The sequence below is a fragment of the Coenobita brevimanus genome, chromosome 91 (assembly GCF_032717465.1).
Source record: "Coenobita brevimanus isolate Jiangsu-jjx chromosome 91, ASM3271746v2, whole genome shotgun sequence".
Taxonomy (NCBI): Eukaryota; Metazoa; Arthropoda; class Malacostraca; order Decapoda; family Coenobitidae; genus Coenobita; species Coenobita brevimanus.
This window is the reverse complement of record NC_137044.1, coordinates 11255940-11268874: the sequence shown is the minus strand read 5'-3', so window position 1 is coordinate 11268874 and position 12935 is coordinate 11255940. Positions and strand designations below refer to the sequence as shown.

Below are 12935 nucleotides of genomic sequence, written 5' to 3'. Positions count from 1 at the left end.
AGACTGGCAAGAAAAAAAATAAGACTGAAAGATAGCTGTGGGAAAAATCTATTAACTGTAAAAAAAAAAAAAAATGAAGAAATTTTACGATTATATTAAAAAGTAAAAATTTTTATATGTTGGCGATGTGTTGAAATGACGGTCACTTTTTTCTTCCTTGATGGACGGAAATGATCGGGAAATGAGAGAGAGAGAGAGAGAGAGAGAGAGAGAGAGAGAGAGAGAGAGGCTGGCAAGAGGGTGGCACATGAATTAAGACAAAGATGTGTACAGAAAACTTTTTTTTTTTAAATAAATACAACAGGGAGACATGGAGGCGATTTGTTTGTGGCCACCCCTTACGGGATTGAGGCGTCTGGCAATAGATAAATAGCAGGCAACTAAACCATTATTCTCAAACTTTTTTTTTTTTTTCACAGTACAGAAATTTTCCTCGATTTTTTTTCCTCCGTCAAAATCTTCTTCACCCCATACTATGAAAATCCTCCCTTAACCACTTCAATCCAGCGACTTTTTTTTTCATTCACTCTAGCTACCTTCAGACGATTTTCTTCAGCTTAGGCTATGAAGGGGTTGTTGGTCTCTATCTCCAACCCCGTCATTATAAATCGTCTCCCCAAAGCTCAGAAAATCGTCAGTGAATTAACAAAGGCAGACGGTTTCGTGTCTCTCCACAACGGGGGATTTATTCTCAGCTGAAAAAAATCGTCTGGAGGGAATAAGGATAAAATGAAGAAGATGTAGGTGTTGTGAAGAGATTAAGGGGATTTAAGAGGAGGCTTTGATTCTTTTTTTAAATCCCTCTGAACGCCGCCCGGATTTAAGGACACCGCTAAGGGTAATCTCTCTCTCGCTCTCTCTCTCTCTCGCTCTCTCTCTCTCTCTCTCTCTCTCTCTCTCTCTCTCTCTCTCTCTCTCTCTCACACACACACACACACACACACACACACACACACACACACACACGTGCACGATTTTTACTTCCAAAGAGTTACAGAGTAAGAACAATAAGTATTTAAGCCTCTACCTCTCTCTCTCTCTCTCTCTCTCTCTCTCTCTCTCTCTCTCTCTCTCTCTCTCTCTCTCTCACACGTGCAAAGAGGCCCCCAGTAAGAGGAACAAGAGGAACAAGTACACCCTCCTGTTTACTCTCTCACCTCAAGAGTTCATTCACTGGAGTGCCTGAGGAGGAGGAGGAGGAGGAGGAGGAGGAGGAGGAGGAGGAGGAGGAGGAGGAGGAGGAGGAGAAAATACGATAATAGTATCATAAACAACAACAACAATAATAATAATAATAATAATAATAATAATAATAATAACAACCTCCACTTCCTTCTCTCGTTTCCCTTTTCCTTCTCCTGTGCTTTTTCTATCTTCCCTTCTCTGTTTCCTGTTCTCCATCTTTCCCTTTCCCTCTTCCTTTTCTCCTTCCCTTTCCTCCTCCTCCTCTTCTTCCTTTTGTCCTCCCTCTTCCTTCTCTCTTCCTCTTCGATTATTTTTCTTTTTTTTTCCCTCTTGTTTCCTCTTTCCAATCCACCTTCTATTTTCCTGCCTCTCTTTTCGAACGGGTCTTTGATAAATGTCGTCGGCAGCTCTCAACTAATTCCTCTCTCTCTCTCTCTCTCTCTCACTGCTACATTTTTTCCTTTTCATCCATTTTGTACATTTACCAATTTTCTCTTTTCTCTCATGCTGTGCGTCTATCATATTTAACTCTCTCTCTCTCTCTCTCTCTCTCTCTCTCTCTCTCACACTAAATGTTATTGGCATCTTCTCTCTTGTGCCGCCGTCCCCCCTCCCTCCTCCCCCCCTCACTCTCTTCCTCAAGCGCTTTCCTCATAAATGTTTACTGTCTCTGCCTCACTCTCTTTTTCCTCTCTTTTTAACTCTCTTTCTCCACTTACTTGCTCTTTTCTAGGACTTTTTCGCTGGTCTTACTTTCCATTTTATTTTATTTTATTTTTTTTCATTTTCAAATATTCAGAGCTGATTATTTTTTTTTTTTGCAACTCCCTATTTTTTAAAGACAAATTTCTGTTTTAACTGTTTGGTACTCTCTCTCTCTCTCTCTCTTTCTCTCTCTCTCTCTCTCTCTCTTTCTCTCTCTCTCTCTCTCTCTCTTTCTCTCTCTCATTTTCTCTCTCTCTCTCTCTCTCTCTCTCTCTCTCTCTCTCTCTCTCAATGCAGGTGGTTTGGCGCACACGTGCCGTGTGTGTGTGTGTGTGTGTGTGTGTGTGTGTGTGTGTGTGTGTGTGTGTGTGTGTGTGTGTGTGTGTGTGTGTGTGTGTGTGTGTGTGTGTGTGTGTCTGTCTGTCTGTCTGTCTCTGTCTGTGCGTGCGTGCCCGCGCTTGGGGAGAAGGGGAATTTGGGAAGGGGTAGGGAGGGGGGTGGAAGGAAGTAGAGGGGAAGAAGGGAGACTGAGAGAGAGGTAATAGGAGTAGAGAGGCAGGGAGAGGGCGGGGGAAGCGGGGAGGGATGGGGTACGGGAGGGGGCGGAGAGAGGTAAGAGAGCGGGGAGGGAGGGTTTGAGGAGTGGGAAGAAGAGGTAGGGGTAGGGGAAGAAGGATGGGGACGAGGAGGGACAGAGGAGGGGACAGGGGGAGGGAGGAAGATGTAGACGAGGGGAAAGAAGGACGTAAGGAAGGCAGAGGAAGAAGGAAGTGAGAAAAGGCAGGAGGAGGGGGATGAACGAAGAAGGGGGAAAAGAGGAGCTAGGAAGGGAGGAACCAAGAGGGAGCGGTCAGAGAGAGAGAGAGAGAGAGAGGAAGGGGAGACAGAGGGAGGACGTTCGACAGAGTGAGGGTGGGGAAGATGGAGGGAAACGAGACAGAGGAAGGAGCGAGGACAGAAGGAGGGAGAAAGGACTAACAGGGAGAAGGAAAACAGAGGGAGGGAGGACTGAAAGAGAAAGGGGTGACAGACAAAGGGCTTCGGAGAGGGGGAACAGAAAGGGGGCGTTCAGGGAGGGGGAAAAGAAAAGGAGGGGTCAGGAAGGCGGGGGTAAGAAGAGAAGGAACAGAAAGGGGACGTTCAGGGAAGGGGAAAAGAAAAGGGGGGGCCAGGAAGGGGTGGGGTAAGAAGAGGAGCCCTTTTTGGCATGCACGGCTGGGCGGGTTCGTACGCTCGAGTTCTCTGTTCTCGGTCCCAGTTTGGTCTCAGTTTGCGGGGTGGTTTCAGTGGGAGGTTTCTCTGGTGGGGGAGGTTCAGAGGCTCTTTTCATGTACTCTCCTAATGAAAAGTTGCGTATGCGGGTGTCTGTATTTACGTTTATCTACAGTTACACTGGCACCAAACACTTCACAATCAGACAAGAGAGTTCAACATCACTGCAACACCAAGCAATGCAAGATCAGAGTGCTAAACGAGATAGTGCAACACCAGATACGGAAATAACTGAGTGCAACATCAGACAGTGCAACAATGATAGTGCAACATCAGTGCAACACCTGAGAGTGCAACGTTAGAGGGTGTAACATCAGAGTGCAACATCAACGTGCAGCATCAGATATTGCAACATCAGAATGCAACACAAGATAGTGCAACATACAGAGTGCAACAACAGCGACTGATTGGTGGGGTTGTGATCATTGTTCTCGATGGGATTGGGGTTTGAGGTGTGGGATTGAGGATTCAGGTGTGGGATTGGGGTTTGAGGTGTGGGATTAGGGATTCAGGTGTGGGATTGGGGTTTCAGGTGTGGGATTAGGGATTCAGGTGTGGGATTGGGGTTGCAGGCGTGGGATTGGAGTTTCAGGTGTGGGATTGGGGTTTCAGGTGTGGGATTGTGGTTGAAGGTGTGGGATTGGGGCTTCAGGTGTAGGACTGAGGTTTCAGGTGTGGGACTGGAGAATTAATTGATATATGAATGTATCAATTTATTTATGCAGGTATCTGTGTCATATTCCTTAACACATGACTACCTGCTCCTTAGTCAAAAAAAAAGGCGCGGGGATGGCAGGACGTGAAACGGTCTTGTTGCGGGTCAATCGAAGGTCAAGGTCAAAAGGTCAGGGTCAAAGGTCACAGGTCATAGTGCAGCGTTGTCTCAAGATTGCCTCTGGATCCGATTTGGTCTACAGTGGTCTCAGAAGTGGTCCAAAAATATCCGGGGTTTGTGGTCTTGGGGTCTAGGTGCTTTGGGGTTGGGGTTTTGGTCTGGGTGGTTTCAGAACAGGTCTCTTGGTCTCCCCTGGGTCTATGGTCTCGGTCTCAATGGTCTGGCTTGCAGTTCTGGGGTGTTATAAGAAGGGTTTCACTTAAGTAATGTAGTGGTGTGGGCTATTTTCATCTATTTATTTTATCTATTGGTGTCAGATTATTACATTCTGAGAGAGAGAGAGAGAGAGAGAGAGAGAAAGAGAGAGAGAGTTGAAGTCTCAGGTCTGGAATGGTCTACGAATGGCCTGTTTTAAATACATACATCTTTTAGCTGGAGAAGAGGTCGTGGTTGTGGTCTGTCTGGTCTCAGGTAGGTCTGGATAGTTAAAAATGGTCTCAGGTAGGTCTGGATGGTTAGAAAATGGTCTCAGCTTGGTCTCAGTTATACAGGGCTGTGGTCTCTGTTTTCTCAATTCTGGGGGAGTTAAGAAATGGTCCCATGTCTGTTTCCTTACTTATACCTGGTGTGGTTTCTAAAAGTGGTCTCAGATAGGGGGTTAGTCTATAGCCTGGTGTGGGGGTATTGAGGTTTCGGAGGTTTCAGCTGGGGTATGGAGGTTTCAGGTGAGGTATTGGGGGTACTGAGGTACTGAAGCCTGAATTGAGGTATTGGAGTACTGAGGTATTGAGGCACTGAGCTGGGGGTATTGAGGTTTCAGTTGAGGTATCGAGGTTTCAGTTGAGGTATTGGGGTTTCAGTTGAGGTATTGGGGTTTCAGTTGAGGTATTGGGGTTTCAGATGAGGTTTCAGTGGCGGCCTCTCAATAATGGCGGGTATCGGACAAACAGTTTTTACACCCACCTTCGGATATTGGACGCAGGCGGTGGAGTGTATCTGTGTGGCTGTGTAGGTGTCCCGCAGCAGTCGATGTCACTGTCTGCCAGCCATCCTTTTATCTATCCACGATCCCCTCTCTATCTATCTATCTCTATCGTAATTACATTTTGATTATTCTTTCTACTTTCCAGATATTTCAGCCTGATTGTCTACTGTTTTCGTTTTTAGTTTTCTATGTTCAGTTTAGGTACGTTTAGTCCTGTTTTCAGATTATTTACGTCTGTTTTCTTGTATTCACTTTTTCAATGTTTCTTTTTTTTTTTAAGGTTTCTACAATCATCAAGTTCCCTATTTTCATTCGATTTTTCACTTCATTTTTCAACATTTTTTGCTTCGTTCTCAGTGTTTACATATCATCACTGTTCTCTGCTTACCAGTGTTTATTATCCACTTGTCTGCATTTTCTTCCACGTGTTCCTTAAATGTTTACCTTGTTATTTGGCTGTCAATGTTTACTTGGTTATTTGGCTGTCACTATTACCTGGTTATTTGGCTGTCAATGTGTACCTGATTATTTGGCTGTCAATGTTTACTTGGTTATTTGGCTGTCAATGTTTACCTGGTTATTTGGCTGTTACTGTTTACCTGGTTACTTGGCTGTCAATGTTTACCTGATTATTTGGCTGTCACTGTTTACCTGGTTATTTGGCTGTCAATGTTTACCTGGTTATTTGGCTGTCAATGTTTACCTGGTTATTTGGCTGTTACTGTTTACCTGGTTACTTGGCTGTCAATATTTACTCCTCTAACCAATTATCAAACTATTGTCCACTGTCCAGTTATAATAAATATTTAATAGTTTTTCTCTGTTCTTTATTCTCGTATTTATTTCCCTTTATCCTTAATTAACTTTATTTCCACATCCACTTCCTAATGTTTACCTTCTCTGCCTCTTATGTTTATTTTATCTTCGTCTCCCCTCTCGTTATTTTCACAACTCTTCCCTCACGCACTTACAATGTTCATAATGTTTTTCCACGACTGTTTTTTCTTTATCTTAATTTTCACTGCCCTTTAATTCACCTTTCACTGCTACTCACTCTCTTTATGAAGCTATTCTCTCTCTACTCTCTAATCCAGTTCAGTGCTAATCCAATAATTCATTTTCACTCTTTTTTTTTAAACAGTTTTTTCCACCCTTCTCAGTTCGCTCTCTATTTACACATGGTTACCCAGTCTCTCTTTGTTTATCAGTGTCATCAGATTTCACTTTTTTTTTTAATTATTCACTTTTCAATTTTGTCCATTTATTCACGTTTGTCCGAATTATCTGTTCATGAATCTATCGAGTTTTCAATGTCTATCCACTCTTCTTTATTCCATTTTTGCCCCTTCTTTATCCACTCTTTTATAATCCACTTCTGCTCCTTTTTCCTCTCTCGTGTCCCTTTTCTCTCCACCTCTAAGTTACGTCAAAGTTATGCCAAGTTATCCTAGCAGGGTGATCTACGTACCGTCCTAGTTATGCTTAGTTATTCTTAGTTATCTTTAGTTAATAGTTCACTCATTTAAAGTACAAGAGTCCCACAGAATCTAAATCCTGTTCTTATTTTCCTCCTTAAAGAAAAAAAATAAGAATAGTTTTACATCTTCCTCCTTAGTTATGCTTCTCAAACGTAATTCATTTTAAGTAAACTACATATTTTAAGTCCCACACAGAATCTAAGTCCCGTCCTTATTTTCTTCCTTAGAGAGAGAGTTAAGATCGGTTGTAAATATTCGTCTCACTCAAGATATTCAAGCCTCGTTCATTTACTGAGAGACCTGAGCATAGTTTTAATTACTCACGTCTTCATTACTTCTTAAATCACACTGTCATTCCACTCTTCATCTTCATCACGTCTTCATCACTTCTTTAAGCAATCTTCACCACGTCTTCATCACTTTTAAAAGATCACCGTCTTTCCACACTTCATCACGTCTTCAACACTCCTTAAGCAATCCTCATCACGTCATCATCACTCCTTAAAGATTACTGTCACTTCATCACTTCTTCATCACGTCTTAAGCAATCATCATCACGTCTTCATCACTTTTTAAGATCACTCTGTCATTCTACACTTCATCCTCATCACTTCTTTAAGCACTCCTCATCACGTCTTCATCACTTCTTCAGATCACTACAATTCCACACCTCATCCTTAGATACTTAAACTCTCAGAGGGTCATTTTAAAGTCCTGTCCTTTACTTTAATAAATCCAAGTCAGTAAAGTAAGGTTTAGTAAAGCTCTCACTCACTTAAAGTCACTAGGTCCAAGTTCAGAAGTACTGTATAGGTAATAAAGTAATTTTTGTAGTAATTATAAGTGTCTAATATTCTTATCCCTTCTTAAAAATACTTATAAACACTTGAGAAACTTACACCTCACGTCCACTTAACCCCTTCTACTCTAACTTGGTCTAAAATTGCCCTGTCTCCATCTTGAATATAGAGTTGTAACATTAGAAGGGTATGCTAGTCACGAAGAAGTGCTATGGAATGGATGCCACGCGAACTAAGCAGCAAAAGGACAAGAATCTGGGCCAAGTAAAGTGAGGAGACTATAGGATAATTTAAGTTTGGGTTCAGTAAAGTTCTCACTCACTTAAAAAAAAAAAATCCACAACAAAGCCAGACCATAAGTAGGCATATAAGTGGGTTTTAAGTATCTTCCTAAGCCACTTAAATACTACAACTCTAAGCCACCATTAAGGAGACACTTAAGTAACGATTTTAAGTTCTGTTCTCACCCCCACTTAAGCCACTTAAGTCTAAACCACTCATTAAAGTAGAATTCTAAGCGGATTTTCTTCACCAGGTAAATCCCTTCTTACAGCACCTTACAAAATCCACCTCTCACCTCCACAGTGCTGGGTGGGATTTAACAATAATTCAGTTACCTTTATTTATTTATTTATTTATTTATTTATCTATTCATTTATTTTTTACTACCGTCAGACAATTTTTTTTTCTGCACAGGGAAAAAGCCCCATGAAAAAAAGTTTTGGAAATCTTCAAGAAAAAAAAATAAAACACCTTCAATTCGATGCCACCTTCGTAGACATTCTCCTCTTTCCCCCTCCAGACGATTTCATTCAGTCCCCGTCAACACCCCTCGTAGTGAAGGGGTTAAGTCAGCTGAGAGGCAAGCGAAAAAACACATGTCCCTGTTTTTCGAGCAAAGGGATTTAAATCAGCCGGGAGACGGGCGCCAGAGGGATTAATTCGGGGGGTTTACGTACCCGGAAAACGCAAACCGTCTTGGGATTAGGGGATTTTTGCACCAGCCCCGAAGGAAGTGTCGAGGTGAGAAGGGAGGCAGAGGGTATGAGGGGAAGAGAAGGCGGTACACATCCACTCGCCACGGAAGCCCGACAGGCACTGAGAGAGCCAAAGCAACAACACACACACTGGCACTCCGCTCCTCCTCCTCCTCCTCCTCCTCCTCCTCTTCCTCCTTCCCCTCCCCCCTTGCTAGCTTGGCTCCCCGCCCGGCCTCCTCCCTTCTCCTTCTCTTCCGTACCACCCTCCCCCCCCTCTCTCTCTCTCTCTCTTTCTCTCTCTCTCTCTCATACCCTACCTGTCTCAGTCTCAATACTGTTCTCTCTCTCTCTCTCTCTCTCTCTCTCTCTCTCTCCATTATTGCCTTGCACCCTCCCTCTCTTTACTCATGTCCGTCTCATTCGCTCACTCTCTTTAACTTTCTAACATTAGCTCTCTAAAACTGTCTCTTACCCTTTCTCACTATCTCCTTTCTCACAGGTCCCTTCTCTCTCTCTTTCTCTCTCTCTCTCTCCACTCTTTTTCCTCTTTCCTTCCTCCTTTTCCTCATTCCTCTCCTTTTTTTCCTCTTTTTCCCTCCTTTTCCTCTTCCTCTCTCAGCTCCTTTTCCCCACCCCATTCTCTCCCCTCTCCTCTTATTCTCTTTTCTCCCTACTCACTTCCTTCCAACCACTTCTCCCCTTCCTCATTCCTTCTTCCTCTCCCTCTTTTCCCTTCCTACTCCCTCACCTGCCTTTTCTCCCTGCCCTCCTTCCTTCCACTTCCTCCCCATCCCTCCTCTCCTCTCTCCATTCCTGCTCTCCCCCTCTCTCTCATCTTCCTCTCCGCTCACTTTTATTCCTCTCACTTCTCTCTTCCCTATCTCTTCCCTCCCTCTCTCCCCCCCTTTCCTCCCTCTCACTCTTCTTCCTTCTCCCTCTTTTTTTTTCCCAACAACACCTTTCTCCCCTTTTCTCGCATGTCTTCACCCCCTACCATCTCCCCTCCCCATCCTTCTCCCTTCCTCTTCCCTTTTCCTCTTCCCTCCCCTCTCACTTTCTTTTGCCTTTCCTCTCCCTTCCCCTCCCCTCTCCTCTCCCTCTCCCTATCTCTTTCCCTTCCCCTTCCTCTCCCCTCCCCTCTCCCTTTCTCTTCCCTTTTCCTCTCCCCTCCCCTCTCCCTTTCTCTCCCCTCTTCCTCTCCCCTCTCTTCTCACTCTCCCATTCACTGTAAATTTTCTGACTTTTCCTTTTCTCACCTTTTCCTACAACCTCTCTCTCTCTCTCTCTCTCTCTCTCTCTCTCTCTCTCTCTCTAGCTTTCGTTTCTTATTCTCATTCTCTCTAAAATTAGCCCTCTCATACAGTTTTTGCCTTTCCCCATTCTACCGACTCGCTCTCTCTCTCTCTCTCTCTTCTACCCTTAAGTCTTTATTTTCTCCCTCTCCCTCTTTCTCTTCCTCCCTTCCTCTTTCCTTCCATCACATCAGTCTCTTTCCTCTCCCTCCCTCCTTCCCTCCATTACACTGCGCTTTTCTCCTCTCTCTCTCTCTCTCTCTCTCTCCCCGGCAGAGGTCAGAGACAAGAGTGAAATCGTTGCAATAAAACATTTGGTGTGGCGCTGGACACTCACGGGGGGAGAGGGGAGGAAAGGGAGGGGAGAGGGGAGGAGAGGGGGAGGGGGTGATGTGTTTAGCAAGGTAGGGTGGAGAGGTGGAGGGAAGGAGGGAGGGAGAGTAAAGAGAGTTGTGTAATGGTGGGTTGGGAGGAAGGAAGAAAGGAAAGAAGGATGGATAAGAGAGAGGGGAGAGGAAGGAAATAGGGGAGTGAGGGGAGGTGGTGGGTAGGGTTGTGAGAGAGAGAGAGAGAGAGAGAGAGAGAGAGAGAGAGAGAGAGAGAGAGAGGTGATGCAGTGAAGGTATGAAGGAAAGAAGGGAAGGAGAAAGGGAGAGAAAGATGAAGGAAAGGCGGTGTAGCGTAACGAAGGGAAGGAAAAGACGGAGGAGGGGGGGGGAGGAAAAGAGGAAGGGAAAGAATGTGCAGGGAGACAGGGAGAGGAGGAGGGAGAGGGGAAGGGCGAGAAAGGGGGACAGAAAGAGGGAGATGGGGAAGGAAGAGGGGGATGTGAGAAAGGAAAGGAAGACAGGGAGGGAGGGGGAGGGGAAGAGGAGCAAAAATAAGAGAAAGAAAAAGCCGAATGGAATGGAAGGGAGGGAGTGATGTGTACAGCAAGGAATGGAAGGAGGATGAGGGGGGGAAAGGAGGGGAGGGAATAGGTACCAAGACAGGGAGGGTGAGAGGGATGAAGGGAGAAACAGAAGGGGAGGGGGATGTGTAGCAAGAGAGGAATGAATGGAGACAGAAGGGGGGGGGGAGGAAACAGAAATGGGAGAGAAAACACGGAATGAAATGGGAAGGAGGGGGATTGAATGGGAAGGGAGGGAGGGAGGAGGGAAGGAAATGTGTAAAGACAGGGAGAAAGAGAAGGAACTGTGTAACTAAAATGGGGGAGAAGGGAGGGAGGGGCGCGGTAGTGATGAGTATAGCAAGGTAGTGAGGGAAGGGAGGAGGCGGGAGGAAAGGAGAGTGGAGGGAAGGAGTGGGAGGAAAGGAGGAGGTGGGAAGGAGGGGAGAGGAAAGGAGGAGGTGGGAAGGAGGGGAGAGGAAAGGAGGAGGTGGGAAGGAGGGGAAAGGAAAGGAGGAGGTGGGAAGGAGGGGAGAGGAAAGGAGGAGGTAGGAAGGAAGGGAAGGGAAGGAGGAAAGAGGTAGGGAGGGGGAGAAAAAATTGACTGAAATCAAGCAGAAGGAAAGGAGAGAAAGAGGTAGGGAGGGAGACAAGGACAGAAAGAGGAGGGGGAAGGGAGACAGTGAAAGTAAGTTTTGGAGATCTGATGTGTAGCGAGGGAGGGAGGGAGGGAGGTAAAGAGAGAGGCAGGGGAGAGTAGGAGGGGAGACAGGTTTGGCCAGACAGGGAAGGAAGGAGGGCGACAGGGAAAGGGGAGGAAGCAGCAGAAATGAGGGAGGAAAAACATAATGGGAGGGAAGGAGGAATGGATGTGTAAGGAATGAAGAGAAATGAGAAAGAGAAGACAATGAGGGAGAGGAAGGGAGGAAGGAAGAGTGGGGAATGACTTGTCTAGCGAGAGAGGAAGGGAGAAGGGAGGAAAGGAAGGAGAGACGAAAGGTGTACTGTGATGTAGTGTGGACTGAGGGAAGGAGGAATGAAGGAAGGGAGGGAAGGCGAAAGGGAGGGAGGGCAGGAGAGTGGCAAAGGGAGGAAGGGAAAAATGAAGGGAGAGAGGGTGGAGGAGTGATCTGCTGAGGGAGGGAGATGTGCAGAAGAGGGAGGGGATGGGAGGAAGAGACAAAAAGAGAGAGATTAAAAAAAAAAAGAAATAGATGATGCAATGACAGACAACACGAGAGCTGCTCATTCCCACACACTCATTACCTAAAGACGACACAGCAAAAATATTATGCACATCCCTACTCATTACCACCACCATCATTATTATCATCATATCATCACATCATCACCTACCACCATCATTATTGTCACCACCACCACTACCACCATCACCAATCATTATCATCGTCATTACCACCCCCAACACCACCCCCATCATCATCATCATTATCATCATTATCATCACTAATCTTGTTCTAAATTTCCTTCGGCTATAATTGAGAGGAAATTGAAGTTTTGGCGTAATCTCACTAATGGATATACAGCTAACAATGATAAAGCTAAACAGAGTGCCAGCTAAAGAATGCCAGCTAAAGAGTGCCAACTAAAGAGTGCCAGCTAAAGAATGCCAGCTAAAGAGTTCCGGGTAAAGAGTGCCAGCTAAAGAGTGCCAGCTAAAGAATGCCAGCTAAAGAGTGCCGAGTAAACAGTGCCGGCTAAAGAGTGCCAGCTAAACAGAGTGCCAGCTAAACAGAGTGCCAGCTAAACAGAGTGCCAGCTAAACAGAGTGCCAGCTAAACAGAGTGCCAGCTAAACAGTGCCAGCTAACGACTGCCGGCTAAAGAGTGCCAGCTAAACAGAGTGCCAGCTAAACGGAGGGAAGGTAGGGCCGGCACAACTGGACTCTTGAAACTCAATCACTAGCTTCACGAACCCAATCAGGCGGGAGGAGGTGAAGGGGCGGGGAGAGGGGGGGAAGGAGTGGGGGTTCAGATGGAAGGAGGGGAGGGGAAATGGGGGACAAGGTTGAAAGGGAGTGGGAAAGGTGTAGGCAGAGGAGGGAGAGTGGACCAAAAGGGAGGGGAAAAAGTGGAGTGACAGGTATGAAGAAAGAGTGGGAAGAAAGACGAAGAGGGAAGCGAGAGGAAGAGGGAATGGAGAGGAGGGGGGAAAGATAAGGGAGTGTAGGAAAGGAGATGAAAGAATGAGGATAAAAAGGGTAAATGGGGAAGAGTGATAGGGAGGAGAAGGGGGAGAATGAGGTGAGAAGGGAGGGGAAGGGGAGCCTGGGAAGTAGGCAATAGGGAGGGAGAAGGGAGGAAGTGGGGGAAGGGGGGAAAAAGGAAGTGTGGGTGGAGTGCAGGGGAAGGGGGGAAAAAGGAAGTGTGGGTGGAGTGCAGGGGAAGGAGAAGGAAAAGAGTGCAATGAACAGGAGGGTAAGGAGAGGGGTGGCGGGGGATGCAGGAAGGAAGAGTGGCAGAAATGGTGCAGGGGGAGTAAGGAGTGGAATAA

At 45.8% G+C, this 12935-nt stretch overlaps 1 protein-coding gene and 1 long non-coding RNA gene across 2 annotated transcripts in view; both read right to left on the bottom strand.

Moving 5' to 3' along the window:
* LOC145411872 (tyrosine-protein kinase RYK-like) overlaps positions 1-5060 on the bottom strand; it is a 241053-nt gene extending 235993 nt beyond the window's left edge. The window contains exon 1 of the mRNA XM_080281831.1: positions 4961-5060. The gene's annotated coding sequence lies outside the window, so the exon portion shown is untranslated. The remainder of the gene's footprint in view (positions 1-4960) is intronic.
* Positions 5061-5368: 308 nt separating this feature from the next.
* On the bottom strand, positions 5369-5774 carry LOC145411826 (uncharacterized). The gene is made up of 3 exons (XR_013899491.1): positions 5738-5774; positions 5634-5685; positions 5369-5426 (listed from the first exon to the last, which is right to left on the bottom strand). It is a non-coding gene; the product is annotated as an uncharacterized LOC145411826 (long non-coding RNA).
* Positions 5775-12935: the final 7161 nt, after the last annotated feature.